At 43.9% G+C, this 18,174-nt stretch overlaps 1 long non-coding RNA gene across 1 annotated transcript in view; it reads right to left on the minus strand.

The window, feature by feature from the left end:
• LOC308570432 overlaps window positions 1-18,174 on the minus strand; it is a 175,216-nt gene that overhangs the window by 83,318 nt on the left and 73,724 nt on the right. The window lies entirely within an intron of this gene.

The raw sequence follows: 18,174 nt of genomic DNA on the forward strand, positions 1-18,174 counted from the left end.
GCCTCTCCAGGCTTCCAAGGTAGCTGCCTGAAGCCTCCAGAGCACAGCGGGAACTCCTGCTGTGCCCCGGAGGCTTCAGGTTGCCTTCACTGAAGGCGACTGAACACACCTTGTTTTAGAGGGGGAGAACAAGGGGAAAAAATTCTCCCCCTCTGCGCAGCGCCCCTTCAGCGAAGCGACAGGAGAAATGGAAGGGGCTCCGTTTCTCCTGCCGCTTCACTGAAGGGGCGCTACACAGAGAGGGGGAGAATTTTTTTTCTTGTTCTCTCCCTCTAAAACAAGGTGCATCCTATGGTCGGGTGCGTCCTATAGAGCGAAAAATATGGTTACGTATTATGGTTGAGTGTGGGAGAGCCCAGCACTATCATTTGGAACAGCAGCCTTGTTTCATTCATATGTAACTACAGCTGTGTAACTTCATCCACTCCATGCTTTAAGTCCCACTGGATTGGGTGAGACTTGCTCCCAAGGAACCCTGCACAGAATTGCAGCCTTTTCCCACTATGTGATTTGTGTGAAAGGTATTTGCTGTTGGTGAGATTGAAATGGATGAGCCTCCCTTTTGGAAATGCCTCCAGGCTTTACCTGCAGCCTGTTGTCTTTGCTCAGTTTTGCTTGTCACTTTAATTTATTCACTTGCTTTAAAATACTTGGTGTGTTTTGTAGTGGGCCCTAAGCGAGTCAGCACTGGAAATAAGGCCCCTGAATTGAATAAGCTTTCTTGTTCCCAAAAAGAAAATTATTCAGACAGTTCATTTTTGTGACAAAAAGCCTCTCACTTCAGATGATTTGCCTTAGAGCTTCTTCATGCTTGTCACTCATTTATAGCACAGAGCATGAGATCCTTATTCACAGGGTTGTGGGTTCAAGCCCCACGTTGGGCAAATTCCCCCAATTATTGGACTAGAGGACCTTCGTGGTCCCATCCAACTCTCTTATTCTCTATGAAGGAGGGATTCACTAGGGCATGTTCATAAATCTTAAAATTGCTAATCTTCAGTCACACAGGATAATTCTCTTGAATCAACATTTGTGGATTGTGACCACCTACACCATAAATTGATGTAACTCCTGCTGTCATAACTCAGTTTGCCCTCCTTCCCACTTAAGGGATTTTTGTGTGTGAGAGAGGGGGGTGACTGTCCTTAGAGATTTCACCCAAAACTATGATTCCCAGGGCTTCTCATGGAAAACCCAAATGCTTAAGCTGTAGCATAAAAAAGCTAAAGGTAGGTGTAACCTATAGAAAACAAATGTGCTTACAGTTAAGGGCGCCTTCTGGGTGTATGTTCAAAGCACTTGCACAGGAATGTGCATCAAATCTGTATATGTCAACTCAGAAATAAGTCCCACTCGGGTCAATGGGACATTCCTAGGTGTGCATAGGATTGCAGCCTCAGTCACAAAATCCTTTGTCCATAAATGAAGTGCCATAGGCTGAATCCTTGCACACCTATTTAGAAATCTGGCCCTTAAGATTTAGAGTTCCAGGGTTGTTGTTTTCAGGAAAAGGATTGCCCAGATTATTTGAGTTCATTTCCTATTGTAATTGGGCCATAGTCCAATAAATAACATCTTTGTATTTTCAGTGGGTTTTCCAACTAAAATTGAGTCCATGATCTGTCTTGCTTGAACTGATTGAGTTATCTTATAGTACCTAATTTCCCCTTGGGTGATACTTTCTGCATCAAAGAATGGTCTTGAAAATATATTTGGTGGTTCAGAAATCATTTTAGGAACATTCAAAATTGCCTTATACCAAGGGGGCCAATTGGGTCATATAATGTAACAATGAGGGTTGGTATACAAATTTAAATAATAATAATAATAATAATAATAATAATAATAATAATAATATTGACACTGATTGTCAGTGATTCTTCAGCCCTACCTGGAGATTGAATGCCGGACTCTTTTGCATGTGCTTCACCACCAAGCGGAAACCGAAAACCAAACCTGAAGCAATCTAGCCAGCTGTTTGCACAGGGAGTTGGATTTTGTTGTCTTCCACTCTCCCTCCCCATAGATAGCTGGTCAGTGGCATTCAGCATATCTAGCCAGGTCTAGTATGCACGCACAGCCCCGACTGGCAGATCAGGCATATACATGTTTCCACAAATGGTTAGGAAGACAGGAGAATTGCTAGGGACCCCGTTAATGGGTTGCGGCTGAGAAGTTGCACACAGCTTACATGCTTATCTGTGCCACACTACATTTTGATAATTCCAGCCACGTAAGATACTATACTCAGGGACTTATATTAGTCTTCCACTCAGGCCACACCTCTCACTGGTCCTGCCCTCCCCACCCTCCGCCATCCATTTTTCTGTCTGGCTGGATATGTCTTTGAATGGTAATAATGCCTGAATGGTGAGATGTCCATGTAGAACCCTTGGCGTTTTGTGCAGCAAGACTGCAGCCTACTGTGCAAAGGTAAGAGAGGGATCTGTTGCCCCAACCTACCAACAGCATGTGGTCTCCAGAAGGCTGCCCCCCTAGAAAATGCAGCTCAAGTTGAAAAAAGTTCCCCACTTCTTGTTGTAGATTTAGACCCTGAGAAAACAATTACATTATAAAGTAATAGAATGTGGTGTATTATTAGGCAGGCAAAGTTAACATCTAAGGATGTGTGCAAGAGAGATGCATATATTCTCTTTCAATTTCATTTGTGGTGGCAGAGAGTGAAAAACACCAGGATTCCAGAGTCTCCATTTAAAAAAATGACAGGCAGTGAGTTTGTAAGATATAATTAAACACTTGGCAAAATGGGAAACTGCATGAATGGCTGTATGGCCAAGAGGAATTTTTCCTGTTTTTTCCGCAGCAGCCCTTGCCATATCGAAGTCCCACAGCCAGCTCCTCTCATTGCTTTATTATTGGAAATAACATTATTTTTCAGTCCACAACTGAATTATGGATTACGTGCTTTAATTCTCGTGGAGGGCATTGGCTGATATTAATGAGGCCTATCGCCTCAGGAGGGGTATGTGAATACAGTGACTCATGAGGCCCACTCTACTCTCCTGATTCTCTGATAATGGAAGCTGGATATCATAATTCTGAAGGGAGTAAGAAACCAAGACAAAGAGACCTGCACTCTGGCAGGTCTCATTAGCAATCAGAGCCACATCCCTGGCAGCTGGTTTGCAAGCTCCTATTAGCATACTTGCCCTAAAGGGGTTCTCCTCTTCTTTGGCAAAGGTGCATTAATTATCATGGGCTTGACAGTAAATCCAAAGGGGTGCACTGCTGCCTATGAAGCTGAGATGGAGACAAAATAACAAAGCCTCTTTGTGATGAACCTTTGGCACCTGGCAAGCAGGCTGTAGTTACCTGGACTGCCAGATATCTTGATTAGAATGTGGTTAACTGGCATGAGATGGGCTCTGCGAGGGCTGAAGCCATTATTGAAAGAGCATAGCTCAAGGCAAGGCCATTGATGCCCATCTGGTCATTCAGATTAGCACAGCAAGGTATATGATGGGCCGTAGGTGGAGCTTCTGGTCAATTGTGGGTCAAGCTTCACAGAAACATTGTCTTACCTCAGACAACATTACTATAGACAGGTGAAAATTAGCAAAGATGTATAGAACTGCCTCAAATGTTTGTTGGAAATGCAAGGAGAAAGAAGGCACATTCTACCACATGTGGATGTGCAAGATAACAAAAGCATTATGGGAAATGATGTACAATGAGTTGAAAAAAATGTTTAAAATAACGTTTGTTACAGAGGCTTTTTTGCTAGGTGTTCTAGGTACAGAGATTCCAAAGGAGCAGAAACAATTATTCATGTTTGTGACGACAGCAGCATGGATACTATTGGCCCAGAGATGGAAAGAAGATAAAGTTCCAACCAGAGACAAATGGCTGATGATGGTGGACTACGCCGAAATGGCAAAATTGACTGGGAAAATCAGAAACCAGGAAGAGAAGAATTTTAAGAAGGAATGGGAAAAAATTATAATGTATTTAAGAGAACACTGTAAACAACTAAAAACTATGGCAGGATTTGAGTAATGCTTGTAATGTACGAAAAACTATGGTAAAAATGGATAATTTTTCTTAAAGAAAATAAGAGAAGCAGTTGGGGCAAAATAGATTGATAATGGTAACCATGGAAGGGCAGGGGGGAGTCAAAGGATTCAAGGAATCCTAAATGGTGATGTGGATGTTTTATTTGAATTTGAATTTGTTATGTAAAACTTAATAAAATATATATATTTTAAAAAACTATACACAGGCGAAATGCTGACTAGCTGAGAAGCTTCCCTTTGCTGCTTTTTGTGACCCATCACTGCACATCTCATCCAGCAAAATAGTCAGGCCACAGGGAAGGGATATAATTAAGCACATCGTGGTTGCTAAGCTACAACATTGCTTGAGCCTAAGTGCTTCTGTTTTGACCTGTAAGGCGAATGCACAACAATTTCTACCACCTTTTCCTGAGTGCAGCAACAATACATTCAAATGGAGATTTTTAAAATCACAGTTGGTATCTGTATTGGATGCTGTCAGGGACCGGGCTGAGAAGGGCTGCTCTGAGGAAGAATGGTGGGAGCCACCCCCTCCTCCTGATCCTGAATCTTCCTAGGAGCAGGAGGACAGTATAGATTTGGAACAGTGGTTTGCAGAGGGGCATAGCTCAGAAGGCAGAAGCTGGGAAATACTGAATGGGGAACAGCTAGGAGAAGAAACACTAGGGGAGAGAGGGTTAATAGATTCACAGTCTCTGGACAGCATTCACCCCACCCTTCCCCAAAGACACAGAGCTCAGAAAGTGTCAGAACAGAAAGCGCTGAGGCTACAAACTCAGATTACAAGACGTAGGAGTGACGTAGATTAACAGGGATGGAGCACTGCCATTTCTAGGAGACGTGTTCTTTTTTATCTCACTGTGATTATTAAAGGACTAACTGGTAAGATGTTCCTTTCGTTTGATCTTTTTTATTTACTGCCATGGAGAGAGGAAGCCAATTCCCTGAAGCCTAACAGATGCATAGGAGCCAACTGTTGTTCATGATTTATATACCGCCCTATCACCGCAGGTCTCAGGGGCCGAGGGGTCTTTGCACCCCCACTAAAATATTTGAGGGGGCTGCCCCCCCCAGTTGATGGGCATTGCCATTCAGTGTGGGTGTGGGTGTGCGCACCTCATCATGTGACCAGTTATGTGGGGCGGGGATTACCTGCCCCATCCCTAATATTTTATTCAAGCTGGCACACCTGAGGGGATGTGAATTGTTTTCATGTATCTCCTACTGATGTTGTTTTAAATGGCTCATGTCTATATATAATGGGTTTTTCAAACTGTTTTATATATGCAGCTGTTTAGCTGTTCTAGATATAGATATAATTGTTTTATACATGCTTTTATTATAGTGTAAATTGCTTCAGGATGCCTCAAGGGAAGCAATTCATGAATGAAATGAACAACAACAACATAGTCAAACAAAATTGAAATTTGGCATGTTGTACACTGAAAGAAAACTATATGAAAGTGACGTACCGATGGTATCTGACTCCCAGTAAGTTAGCAAAAATGTATAAGTCATCTACAAATATCTGTTGGAAATGTAAAGAAAAGGAAGGCACCTTTTATCATATGTGGTGGTCTTGTAAGGTAATAAAAGCATTCTGGGAAATGATATATAATGAGATGAAAAAAAAAGTTTAAATTAACTTTTGTTTAAAAAAAACAATAGAGGCTTTTTTATTAGGAATTATAGGTGCTGATATTCCAAGGGAGCAGAAAAGACTTTTGATGTATGTGATGACAGCCGCTCGGATGCTATTAGCCCAGAGATGGAAAGAAGATAAAGTCCCTACCAGAGAAGAATGGTAAATTAAACTATTGGATTATGCCCAAATGGCAAAGTTGACTGGGAAGCTGAGGAACCAAGAAGACCAAAACTTTAACAAAGAATGGGGGAAATTCATAATTTATCTTGGAGACCACTGTAAGCAGATGGGAAAAAAGCAGGATTTCAATAAGACTTGTAATGTAGCAAGTATTGTGGAGACAATGGAGTTATATAAAACATAGATTATTTGAAAAGATGCAGTAGAAAAGGTTTAATAATTCTTTGGAGGAAGCCAGGGTTATTTCATAGAATCATAGAATCATAGAGTTGGAAGAGACCACAAGGGCCATCGAGTCCAACCCCCTGCCAAGCAGGAAACACCATCAGAGCTCTCCTGACATATGGTTGTGTCAGGGGTTCAGGAGCAGAGGCAAGGGCAAGGGAGGAAACAGAGAGCGAGGGGGAGGAGGCAGAAGAAAAGATGAGTGATGACGACGACCCGAGATCTCCGAGTCTTTCCAGTGAATCAGAAGATTCACAGAAAGGAGCACCAGTGGCCAGGGCAAGGGGGGAGCCTAGGGGGACACCCCAGGGAGATAGAGCCAGAGGGGACTCAGAGGGGAGCAGTTGGAAATCGGGACCAGCGTCACCGCCAGAGAGTAGGGAAGAGGAAGGGCGCCAGGGATCAAGCGCTGGCAGCTCACAACGGGGGAGGGCACGAGTCAGGAGTGGCCACACCTCCGTCGGGGAGCGAAGAAACGGTCAGACGGAAAGTGGAAGGTTGGGCGCGCGCGCCAAGTTCAAATGCACAGGAAAGTGACGCAGTAGGCAGCCCGGAAAGGGAGCCAGGTCCTAAAGCCCGGCGCAAGGAGACAGGAGGTTCCGGGGGGTCGGCGTCAGAAGAATCCCGGAAGGAAGAGACCCCGGGGGGCAGAGGGACCCAGAGGAGAACAGTCAGGCGGAAAAGGTGGAGCAGGGCTAGGATATTAAGTTGGTGCTCAAGGGGCGGAGACTCAGACGGAGCTTCGCCGATCTAACCACTAGACGTAGAGTTGCACGCAGCAGCTTGAGAATGGAAACTGTAACTCAATAAAGACTTTTACTTAATGATCGCTGGCTAGCGTGATCCTCTGTGAGCTAGGATCTGGAAGCAGCTCTGACAGGTTGTCAAGCCTCTGCTTAAAGACCTCCAAAGTAGGAGACTCCACCACACTCCTTGGCAGCAAATTCCACTGTCGAACAGCCCTTACTGTCAGGAAGTTCTTCCAAAAATGGTATGATACTGCTTTCAAGGTAGCATGGCCTCCAACATGCTGAGTCCCCAAACCGGGACACGTGTCTTGCCGTCCATGCTCCCCCATGAGTCACCTGACTTGCATGAGATCATGGAGCCCAAAAGCATTGGTTTTGGGGTGCCAAACAAGATCGTGATCCCAAAAAAGTGCTTTTCCAGGAATACGCAGATATGGTGAAACTTACCAGAAAATCAAGATAACAAACTTTGTTATAAAAGAATGGAAATGGTTTATTGCATATTTACAGATAAATTGTAAACAGATAAAAACATTGGCAGGATTAATGTACAGTGGTACCTCGCAAGACGAACACCTCGCAAGACGGAAAACCCCCTAGACGAAAGGGTTTTCCGTTTTGGAGGCACTTCGCAAGATGAATTTCCCTATGGGCTTGCTTCGCAAGACGACAGCCCATAGGGAAATATCCGGGACAGCGGGGAAGCGCAGCGCGTCTTCCCCACAGTCCTCGGACCTCCTCCGAAGCCGGGCGGTGGGGCGGGAACGCCTCCTCCCGCCGCCGCCGGGCTTCGGAACGATGCTCCGAAGCCGGGCGGCGGGGCGGGAACACCTTCTGAAGGCGGGCGGGGGGCGAAAGTCTTTGCTCCCCCCTGCCTGCCTGTCCCGGAGGGCTTTTGAAGGCAGGCGGGGGGGAGCAAAGACTTTCGCCCCCCGCCCACCTTCAGAAGAGGTCCAGGACCTCTTCTGAAGGCTGGCGGGGGGCAAAAGTCTTTGTCCCCCCTGCCTGCCTTCCCAGGGGCTTTTAAATTGCCCCGGACAGCGGAGAAGTCCTCCGCTGTCCCGGGGCGATTTTAAAATGCCGCCCGCCAGCATTTTAAGATCGCCCGGACAGGGGAGAAGTCCTCCGCTGTCCCGGGGTTTTTTAAAATGCTGGGGGTGGGAAGAAAAGCCCTTGTCCCCCCCCCCAGCCTTCAGAAGAGGTCGGGGGACAGACTGTCCCCGGACCTGGTCTGAAGGCGGTTTCCCTAGGAACGCATTAATTGATTTTCAATGCATTCCTATGGGAAACCGTGCATCGCAAGACGAAAAACTCGCAAGACGAAGAGACTTGCGGAACGAATTAATTTCGTCTTGCGAGGCACCACTGTAATAACCTGCAGTTTTATAAGAAATTGGCATGTCCAAGCTGACATGTTTAATCAGAGAGAAGTCATGGTCAAGATTGGAAACTTTTTGCGTGAAAGAGAAAATGAGCTGGTCTGTAGAAAGTGGATTTGTTGCTCAGGAGCTGCCGGCCTCTGCAAGGGCTCGAAAGGAGCTCCCCCTGAGCTTGCCCAGCCAGTCCCCTTCGCCAGCCATCAGCGGCTCCCCAGATGGGCTCAAAGGGTGGACCCCGGAGGCAAGGAGGTGGATGAGGAGGGAGGAAGGTGAGTGGCGAGCATCAAGGTTGGGGGCTGGAGGGAATTTCAGGAGCTTATTTGTCAGTTATCCGGAGCTGCTTGGCAAAATCATGTGGACAGCATTTGAGCTTAGGTCCTCTGTCTTGAGGCTGCCCTGTTGTGGTCTCTCAGACCTAAGCTCAAATGGCGTCCAAATGAAAACCAAAATACAGTCATACCTTGGGATGAATACGCTTCGGGCTAGGCATTTTCAGGTTGCGCTCCGCGGCGACCTGGAAGTAATGGAGCGTGTTACTTTCTGGTTTCGCCATGCGCACATGCACAGACTGTCAAAATGAGGGCAGAAGCGCCAAAACATGACCCGCAGAAGCACGGACATGGGTTACGTTCGCCTCGGTATGCAAACGGGGCTCCGGATACAGAGATAATTCAAACACCATAGTTGCAACACCATGGTTATAATTCTGTAAATATTTTTTAAACGTGTCACATTTCTGAATAAAGCATTGATTTGCATTGCCTCTCAATCTGTTTGTCATCTGAACCATCTCTACATATTCTAGAAGTTTATTTAACCACTCTGTTTTAGAAGGAACCCTGTCCTGCTTCCAATTCATTGCAATCAGGGTCCTTGCTGCCGCAGTGGCATACAAAAAGATTTCTTTTAGGCCTTTTGGTATTTTGTTATCTAAGATGCCAAGAAGGAAGGCCTCTGGTTTCTTTGGGAAATATACTTTCAACATTTTTTTAAAATTCATCATAAATGATATTCCAGAATTCTTTAATTTTTTTACAGAGCCACCACATGTGATACATATTACCTTCCGACTCTCCGCACCGCCAGCATGTACTCAGAATATTTTTATACATTTTAGATAGCTTTGACGGTGTTAAATACCACCTAAACTGCATCTTCATGAGATTTTCCTTGATATTATATTTGTTTTCCACAGGTTTCCCCAATCGCTCATTGGAATAGAGTGACCAACATCCTGGGCCCACCTAATCATTACTGATTTAACCTCCTCCTCCTTGACTTCCCAGTCAAGGAGGAGTTGTTACATTTTTGAAAGTATCTTGATTTTATTATTTAACAAATCTCCAATTTGGAGGGCTCTTTGGCAAAGCCCTTCTTTTTATCTTGTTTGAAAGTCTCATTTAGTTGGAAATACTGTAGCTATCCTGAAAAATGTTCTTTCATATCATCATACTGTTTTAACTTTAATTGGTTGCTTCCTCCATTAGTAATGACTTAGACGTGAGCCAGCCCTCCTGCATATTCTTTTCTTTACTGCGTTGGCCTCCAAGGGGGAAATCCACCATGGTGTTTTGGGTTCAATCAAGTCCTTATATTTTGTCCAGACCATGTATAGCGCTTTTCTAATAATATGATTCAACAATCCCTTACACGCCTTCATCTTGTCATAATTGAGGTAGGCATGCCAACCGAAGCAGTTGTCATGCCCTTCCAGATCAAACAAGTTCGTATTTTGAAGTAGACACCAATCTCTTATCCAGACAAGACTGGGTGCCTCACAGTAAAGCTTCAGATTGGGGAGGCCAAATCCTCCCCTCTCTTTAACGTCAATTAGCAATTTGTGCTTTATTCTAGGTCTCCGACCTTCCCAACTGAATTTAGATATAGATGGGTAGCCGTGTTGGTCTGCCATAGTCAAAATAAAAAAATTCCTTCCTGTAGCACCTTAAAGACCAACTAAGTTAGTTCTTGGTATAAGCTTTCGTGTGCATGCACACTTGTCCTTCTGCCAGGTTGTTAAGCAGCCTGTTCCCCCCAAGATTGGAATGTTTTTTGGGGGGGGAAGCATTATTGGGAGGATATTCATTTTAATTATCAATATCTGTCCCCCAAAAGATAATTTCAGTCTATTCCATATCTCCACATTTCTTTTAATTTCTGACCAAGCCTTAACGTAGTTATCATGGTAGAGATTTATATTTTTTGGTGTTATCGGTATTCCGAGATATTTTGTTCCAAGATAGTTCCCATCACAGCCGAAGATTTCACCTCCATCAGCATTTTATAATTTTTGGCCCCAAACCATTGTTTGTTATTAGGCAGGTTGTCAGCTGCCTGCAATACCATACAGGGCCCAGGATGTCAGACAAAAGGATTTTTTAGTGAAAATAATGAAACCATGGAAGTTTCCAGCCACAACCTTGTTGGACCATTAAACCCTGAGATTAAGAGTCTCATGCTCTGCTGGCTGAGCTACCCCAGCTGCTTGCGCATAATGGGAGAGTGTGGCAGAACAGCCCCTCTCTAGAGAGGTGGCAACCTTACAGCCCATTATGCAGGAAAATGTAGATTGATGTCAATGAAAGCTTCTGCTCAAAGAAAGCCTTCTTGGTTTTTTAATAGCTGTGAATCAAAGGATGTCGTGGGAGTCTACCCCCACCTACCAGGATACTGACGTGGGTGATTTCTGAAAACACGGGCACTCAGGTGGGGTCTTCCATGCCAGGTGTTGGGGAGTCTATCCAAAAGTTGGATCTGAGCACAGAGCACAGGCTTCTCGTCTCCTCAAAACCAGTAGCAATTTGTGCTGGCTACCCACCAACAAAAATCAGAGACAGAAGAGAACCTGGAGTTCTTCATCCGCCTCTGCTCCTTAGAATGAAGTGTTCCGTGAAAGACAAAGTTGTGTACACTCCCCCTCCCCACATCATACCAGTGCTAGGTATGTGCGGAGGTTGCATTCGGATACCATCTGTGCTTGTCAGAATCTCCCATTCCAATGGAAAAATTAACTCCCTCACTATTGCTGCTGTAAACAGTTACTGATGCAGCATAAAGGAATAACTGAAGAGAAGCAAGGTCACTGTTATTTATTATTTTTATTTATACAATTTATACAAATTCGCTAACTTACTGGGAGTTAAATACCAACGGTACATCATCTTCATATAATTTTATTTCAGTGTATAACAGCTCCCCCTAACAAAAATCCTGGCTACGTCCGTGGATGAACCTGCCTTTTGGAATTTTGAAAGTAAAAAATTTTAAACTTACTAAAGTGTGTGGTCTGTTTAATGCTAAGAGGGGTAGAAATGGAGAAGCTCTGGTAGCATACTGCGACTTTAAAACTCTGCTGGGGGCTCTCTCTTATGGGAGAGCATGTTCAGCCCCACTCTTTGGATCTATGATCCAGCCAAGCCTTTGATCAATTATAACCACATGGGTGATCTAGATCTATTTTCTTTCACAGGACCCAGGCTCAGTATAAGGTAGTGTGCTATGTTCCTATGTGTTTGCTGCAAACAATGCAGAAATCATAGGGGAAATGTTCTGTAACTCCAGGAAAGCCCAGTTTAATGAGAAGGCTGACATGTTTATTCATTTAGGCTTAACTAGCTCCTGTTTTAACTAAGAAAATGTGGAAGCAGCTGCAATACGTCAAGCAGCTGGAAACTACCCAACCAGAATTATTTCAGCTGAGAGAACATTATTAATTCCCAAACAAAACAACAGCGCTTATTTTTTCTTTGTTTATTAGATCATCATATGATATATGTTTTTGGCAAGAAAGAGCCATTTTACAATCCTGAAAGGAGAAGAAATACACACACACACACACACACACACACACACACACACACTACATTTGTTCAGAAGGCAAGCTTTTGATGAATTCCAGTCCTTTTGCCACCTACTGTCACATCTTAAATTATGTAACAAAACTAATTTTACTGATAAATTACCAAGCTATTAACATGTGCAGAAGCAATTCAAATGCCTGCTCAGAAACCCTCTTTGGAGACTTCCCCAACCCTTTTCAGTCTTCCAACATGTACAGTCGAAGCCTGATAATTAACCAAATTGCCTCCAAATATTAGAACACTGCACCAAGTAGATGCACAAAGCTTGAGTAATTCACCCTTAGCTGTGATCTTTGTTTCCTTTTGATGTTTTGATTCCCACCCCTACTAGTGTCACTCATTTTTTTAAAAAGCTGATAATAGCTGGGACCTTCAACCTGCTCCCGCAGTGATGCTTCTGCCAACCAGGAGAGAGGAGGTACCATTAGTGATTCCCCCACCCACCTACAGTTCCTTGTGCTCCCCCTCAAATCTGGTCCGGAGGATAATGGATCCCTCCTGGGCTACTTGAGAGTTGGCCTAAAGTGCTGTAGGAGGGAGAACTCGTGATAAATCTCTCCCCTTTCTGCCATCAGGACTCTCAGGTCCCCCCAGATCTTGGTTCTGCCTGTGAATCCAGGGAATCTAGTTAGCATCAAAACCATTGTACTCAGAATCACTACCATTAAGGATCTGTTTCCATGCGGCTTCTTCCCATGTAGTCATAGCCCACAGCATACATTTAAAGCAGTATGATAGCACTTTAAACTGCCATGGCTTCCCCCAAAGAATTATGGGAGCTGTAGTCTATTAAGGGTACTGACAGTCAGGGGTGGCCCAATACATTTTGGTGCCCAAGGCAAAAACGCCCCCTCTGCCTACATCATGATAGAAGGCATGAAGCTCTCGCAAAGCCTTGATATCCTGCCAGGATGCATGAGAAAGCTTAAGAAAGCACTTCTCATGGAGGAGAACCACTTTCTGAAGCTTCCTTCCTGCCTGGTGGCAAAACTACTGGGTGGTAGAACATTTCCACTCTCAACTCTTTAATGTCGGCCGCCTGAGGCAGCTGCTTCATCTCGCCTCACGCTTGAGCTGGCTCTATTGGGAGCTGTTACGAGACACCCACTTCCCCTCACATTGCTACAATTTCTCTCTCTTTTTAAATATTATTTATTGATTTTACATTGATTAATTATATACATTTTCCATTCGTTCTTCAAAATATGTTAACTTATACATGAATGTGAACCAAAATAAATCAATACTTCTTCACACGTGACATCCCTCCACCTTATTGCGGCTTCTTACTTCTTCCTTATCTTTTAAACTGTGTTGTTTTCCTTATTTCACTTCTCTTGCATAATATATGTCATCTATCTATCTGTTATTTACTTTGCAAACTTTAGTCAAAACACATTAAAGGTTTTGTTTGAGAACAATGTTCTTCCAGGTACTCTTTAAAACAGGCCCACTCCTTTTTAAACTTTTGGTTTGGTTGATTTCTAATTACTTCTGTCATTTTTGCTAATTCCAAATATTCACACAATTTGATTTGCCATTCTTCCTTCATGGGTGTCCTATCCCCTTTCTAATTTTTAGCAATCAGCGTTCTTGCTGCAGCTGTAGCCAGGGCCAGATTTCGATGAAGAGCGGCCCTAGACTACTCCACTTGTGAGGCCAACCCCCCACCCCCATGACTAGAAGAAAATGGAAGAGTGTTATAAACAAAATTCAGTGAAGCCAAGGATGATGGACGGGTATTTAAAATTCTGCAATTCTCAATTTCTCCTCTAAAGGACATAAGATGTTATTGTTAAATACCATGGTGATTTTTTAAAATGCATAAAATTAACACTGAAAAACTTTTGCAATACCTGAACTTTGTAAACCTTTTGTGTAATAAGCATTATTTTTTAGGAAAATGAAGTTGTAATGTTATTTTAAAAAAACAACACACCTTGAGTTTACAAATTATATTGCCTGGGAAGTGTAAATAATATGACCATGATTACCTGACAGTGTGGCACTTTTAGAATCTACTTTATGTTGCCATTAAAAAGTCAGTTTTAAAATACATATTAAGAAGTAAACTACAACCATCAAATACAGGAAGGCTAAAATGTTTTTTTCCTAGCCTTCCTCATAGCAAAATCATCCAAAACTTCAACAAAATTTGTTTGTCTAAGTTTGTCACTTTCAATGTGACATCATGGCCCTTAATTCATTTTTAATTCTTTTGAGTCTTGAAAAACTCCTCTCTCCTTAGCAGTTAGTGGCCATAAGGCTAAGAAATAGCTGGAAGATTCCTGATGCTTCCACATTAGGAAAGGCCATATGAATTTTGTCCTTATAATATATAATTTGATAAAGTTCTGTATGAGACAAAGAATGCGCGGCTGTAAGCCTATGGCTTTGTGTCACGTACAGGTGAAAGTGCAAAAGTTCATCAATAGGTTTCAGGTCAATATCTTCTGGGTATGCTTCCATCAACTGTTCAACACCTTGCTTAATTTCTTGCTTAGATGCTGTCAAATTAGCAAGAATGGCAAACAATTCTGCAACATCACTGTGCACAGTACTTCTTCTTTTAAATTGGCTTCAAGTGCATCTAATAATGGATAAAGGATTTTATCCTAAACCTATCTCTTGAAGAAAGTGCATCTTAGGCATCAGGTGCACTTCTGTCATTTCTTTGCCGTTCCCTCACTCTTTGTCTCCTTGTTTTGTAGTTGACATTTGGCAAGGTGGCTTTTGCTTGTTTCTCAAGCTCATCAAAATCATCTCTAATTTTCCTCAAAAAATCCAGAAGTGAACTGTACAAACTTGTACAAGAACTCAGGTCTGCTTTTTGAAAGGCTTTGCTGACCTTGTGAAAATGACGTAGCACACGGGTCCAAAAATGCAGCATAAACACAGATTCCAGTTCTTCCATTTTCTGCAAAAGATTGTTAGCTTGGAGCCTGGTCTCCCCCTTCCCATTAACATCTGTCAGGATGAGGTCCAGTTACCAACCTGCAGCCTGGCCTCCTGCCTTCTACAGGTAGTTCTGGATCCCTCCGAGGATCCCTTCCCACTGCTGCCTTCCCTGATCCCCAAGGCCCCTCTCTCTCTGCCCGTGGGCAATCTGCAGTGCATGCTGCAGGCACCAACAGGGCTCTGTGAAGTGTGAAAGATAGACTTCTCTGCCTGGGAGGGGTGAGGCCAGTGCCAGTCATGTGTGCTTGCCTTGCTCTATTCAAGCCAAGGACGAGGGAAGGAATGGAAGAGACTTGGGAAAGCCTAGTCTATCTGGCCCAGCCAGCCTCCCACTCACATTCTCCCACTGATTAAAGTACCACTACTGACCTGACCCTTGAGCTGGGGAAGGCTGTGCAGCTGCTTGTTGACTCTCTGGGCCTGCTGGCTCTGGATTCTGAGATGGAAAATTCTGGGGTGTGAGGATACTCAACAGCCCAGCTTGTCAGGGCGAAAGTCCCTGCAGGTCTCTGTGGTCAGCAGAAGGAAGTTCCAGCCAAATACAGGAGCAAAACAGCGGTCAGTAGACCACAATCTTTATTGTTGCGCAACAGGTCTCCACACAGAGTAAGAACCCCCAACATGGGTTACAAGCTCTTTGAAGACCTTCCCTCCCTACCCAGAATACATTTCCAGAACCATCATTGATACATCGCTGATACATCATCATCATGTCACAAGGAGGGAGGGGAGTTGTGTTCATCAACTTGCCCTGGTTATCAGATCATGTTCCTAACACCTTAAGTAAAGGTAAAGGGACCCCTGACCACTAGGTCCAGTCGTGGATGACTCTGGGGTTGCAGCGCTCATCTCGCTTTACTGGCCTAGGGAGCCAGCATTTGTCCACAGACAGCTTCTGGGTCATGTGGCCAGCATGACTAAGCCACTTCTGGTGAACCAGAGCAGCGCACGGAATCGCCGTTTACCTTCCTGCCAGAGTGGTACCTATTTATCTACTTGCACTTTGACGTGCCTTTGAACTGCTAGGTTGGCAGGAGCAGGGATCAAGCAACGGGAGCTCACCCCGTCACGGGGATTCGAACTGCCGAGCTTCTGATCAGCAAGCCCTGGGTTTTGTGGTTTAACCCACAGTGTCACCCGCGTCCCAACACCTTAAGTACCTGCAAGCTAAAAAACATATATTTGCATATATTTGCCTTCTGGCCTTCCCAAGGATGGGCTGTGGGAACACCTGGCCTCAGGAAACCCATCAACGGATGTTCATTGTTCCCCTCAAGGGAGGGGTGCTCTGTAATTGACTGTATATCCTAAGGATTATGGAGGGGGCATATCCAAGTTGAGTAAGTGACATCACTTAGAGGACTATGGAGGAAGGCGATGTCCAAGTCCGCCTTTCCTTTTGAAGCAAAATGTCATTGAAATGGAAGAATTGGTTATAGCATTGATTTTATGTGATTTTCAAAGGTCCATCAGCACGGTCAAGTACAAGGGGATACAATTTCGACACTTTCTTGCAACAATGCAACAAGTTTTGCCAACAGAAACCAGATGGGATACAATTTGCGAGCTTTCTTCATTAACAGTGCAAAGGCTCATTGTCCTGGGGTTTTGAGGGAGGTGTTGAGAGGTGACAAAAATGATTTCCAAGAAGTGCCCCCCTTCATTTCCATAACAAGCCCTTGAGTCTGTACTCTGAATAGTGGCACCAGGGACCTAGAAGTGGCAGCACTTGTCAGCCCAACCCCTGCAGAGTCTCATCAGGGCTGGCCTTAAGGCAATTGGGCCAAATTGAGCCCCACAAGCCACTCCTAAGGGGGATCCCCACACCAGGGCAATCTAGATGGATTGTATTTATATCTCTAAGATTCCAAGTTGGGCACCACTGGCTAGCCCTGAGTCTTATAGTTGCTGGGCCCAAGTTGCCCTGCCCTCGCATGAAGTCTTGGGTTTGCAATTTTGGGAGAGGGGAGCAGGCGGGCTGGTGAGGCCCCCTAGATTTAGAGGCCCTGGGCTCCAGCCTACTCAGCCTATACATAAATCCAGCCCTGCTCCCTTCTTCCTCTGCCTATATTAGCAGGCTGTGCACAAGAGCAAGTTTTTATGCACCCACATAGCCCAGCCTATGACTAGCAATCCACATGATATTCAGAACCAGCTCGGTTTCGATTTGTGTTCACATGAAGTATAATATTCAAACCTATAGGGCATCTTTAAAAATACCACGCTTTTTGTTTTTTAAAAAACTGAAAATATTTTGGGGGGAAACATGCAAATAGTCAACAAGTGACTCATAAATTTAATCACAACTTTGCTTCTTTTTATGCAACTGAGTACCAAACACTTTCACCAGACCAGCAGTCTGGCCTCATTAAAAGAGTTAGTATGATCCGCTATCAATAACATGAAAAACCACATTTTAGAAATTTTTTTACTTTGTGTTAAGTTGGATTTCAATGTACAACATCAGAGGCGATGGTCAAAGTGGGTTCTACCCAAGGTTAAAAAACAAATTGTCAGTTCTCAAGACACACTGAATTGTTATGGGAAGGGATTACGAGAGTCAGTGCTTTTTTCTGGGGATACACAAGGGTGTGCAGGGCCAGCACCATTTTTTTCTAGAAGAAAAGCACTGGTTAAAAGTGTGGCACTCACTGTAACAACTTCATTGCGAGCAGGGGCACTTTTTTTTTTTTTTAAGAAGAGTTGTCGAACAACTTCTGATGAGTGCAATATTCGCTATACTTGACTGAATGCTTACAGCATATTTTCTTTTTCCTTTATTTAAAAATTGGCACTGTTACTAGATCCATCAAAGACATGTTGGGAGTAATATAAAGCAGCCATTTTCAATTAAAGGTTTGATCTGAGAAGCTGTGCATTGTGTGTTCAAGTGATCTGCATGGGCCACAAATGCAAATGAAAGGTGAAGCTTACACATTACTCCAGTTCAGTCTGAGTAACATTGAAAGCTGATTTCAAAACAACAGTGATTAAATCTAGAATTTAGTAATTACTAAATTACGGTACTAAATGAGTAGTAATTTAGTAGTTACTAAATGAGAGCCAGTGTGTTGTAGTGGTTAAGAGCGGTAGTCTCGTAATCTGGGGAACCGGGTTCGCTTCCCCGCTCCTCCACATGCAGCT

Source organism: Podarcis bocagei (genome assembly GCF_964188305.1).
Source record: "Podarcis bocagei genome assembly, chromosome: 12".
Taxonomy (NCBI): Eukaryota; Metazoa; Chordata; class Lepidosauria; order Squamata; family Lacertidae; genus Podarcis; species Podarcis bocagei.